This window comes from Crocodylus porosus, unplaced genomic scaffold (genome assembly GCF_001723895.1).
Source record: "Crocodylus porosus isolate Cpor-Errol unplaced genomic scaffold, CroPor_comp1, whole genome shotgun sequence".
Classification (NCBI taxonomy): Eukaryota; Metazoa; Chordata; order Crocodylia; family Crocodylidae; genus Crocodylus; species Crocodylus porosus.
The window spans coordinates 228,537,532-228,539,139 of record NW_017728886.1 but is presented as its reverse complement, the minus strand read 5'-3'; the positions used below and the strand labels follow the sequence as shown (position 1 = coordinate 228,539,139).

Genomic DNA, 1,608 nt, shown 5'->3' with positions numbered 1-1,608 from the left:
GTTGTCCTTGATGCCTGAAGCTAGTTGGAGTTCAGTTGCAGCCTTGGCTTTCCTGGTTTGCTCCCTGCAGGACTGGGCCAGTGCAGAATATTCCTCCTTGGAGGTGAATCCCATCCTCCATCCTTTGTAGGCCTTTCTTTTTAGCCTTAGAGGTCTGCTAAATCCCTGGAGAGCCAGGGGAGCTGCTGTGCCCTCTTGGTGCCTTTCCTCTGTGATGGAATAGAATTAGCTTGTGCACTGAGGATCGCTCCCTTGAGGAGCAACCACTCTTCTTGAACTCCCATCTCCCTGGGGTCGTGGTTCCTTAGGGCCTCACTGACAAGCCTCCTGAGCTTGTCAAAGTTGGCTTTCCTGAAGTCAAGGACTTCCATGTTGCAGACTTGCCAGCTTTACAGTGGATGGTGATGGTGATCAGCTCATGGTCATTATCACCCAGCCTCCCATAGATCACTAGATCACCGATTAGGTCATCCCCTGTAGCCAGTACCAGGTCAAGTAGCACTTTACCTCTCATTCGCCCATAGACTTCACTTCATCAGTCTCCTAGGTACAGACTCAATATAGATTAGACAGTGGAATTCTGACACACGGCAACCTAAGGTGGACATAGAGCTAGGACTAGTGTCCAAGATCAAGAATAATAAAAAGTCCCTTTTCAAATATATAGGGAGGATGAAGAAGGCACCGGATAATGTGGGGCCCCTGCAAAGTACGCTGGGCAATCTGGTGGTTGCGCCAGAGGAGAAAGCGGACCTCTTTAACCAATTCTTCACCTCCGTTTTCTTGTGCAGGGACCAGGACTTCCCTGCTGTAATGCCAGATGGACTCGAGGGGAACACCTCTAGACCTCAGGTTGGGGAGGACCGGGTTAGAGAGCTTCTAGAGGGGCTGGACGTCTTCAAGTCAGTGGGTCCAGATGCTCTCCACCCTAGGGTGTTGAGGGAGCTAGCTGGGGTTATTGCAGGGCCCTTGGCATAGCTTTATGAGCGCTTGTGGTGCTCGGGCCAGGTGCCAGATGATTGGAAGATAGCTAACGTCGTCCCCATCTTCAAAAAAGGGAAGAGAGAGGACCCAGACAACTATAGGCTCATCAGTCTTACCTCAGTCCTAGGGAAACTCTTTCAGAAGATCCTCAAGGAGCACATCTGTGATGTGCCGGCTTCAGGGATGATGCTCAAGGGCAACCAGTACGGTTTCATTAGGGGCAGGTCATGTCAGACGAGCCTGATTGCCTTTTATGATCAGGTCACAAAGGCAATGGATGCAGGTCTCGACATGGACATAGTCTTTCTAGACTTCAGCAAGACCTTTGGTACCATCTCCCACCCCATCCTCATTAAAAAACTAGGAAACTGTGGCATTGATGCCTACACAGTCAGATGGATTGCAGACTGGCTCAAGGGTCGTACTCAGAGGGTGGTGGTGGACAGGTCATATTTGACCTGGGCGGAAGTGGGCAGCGGAGTCCCCCAGGGCTTGGTCCTTGGGCTTGCACTGTTCAATTTCTTCATCAGCGATTTAGACGATGGGGTGAAAAGCAACCTGTTTAAATTCGCTGATGATACCAAAATTTGGGGTGAGGTGAGCACGCTAGTAGGGAGGGAAAGA

The 1,608-nt window shown here is 50.7% G+C and overlaps 1 long non-coding RNA gene across 1 annotated transcript in view; it reads left to right on the top strand.

Annotated features, from left to right (window-relative positions):
* The window catches only part of LOC109305543, a 16,551-nt gene that overhangs the window by 1,525 nt on the left and 13,418 nt on the right, over positions 1-1,608 (top strand). The window lies entirely within an intron of this gene.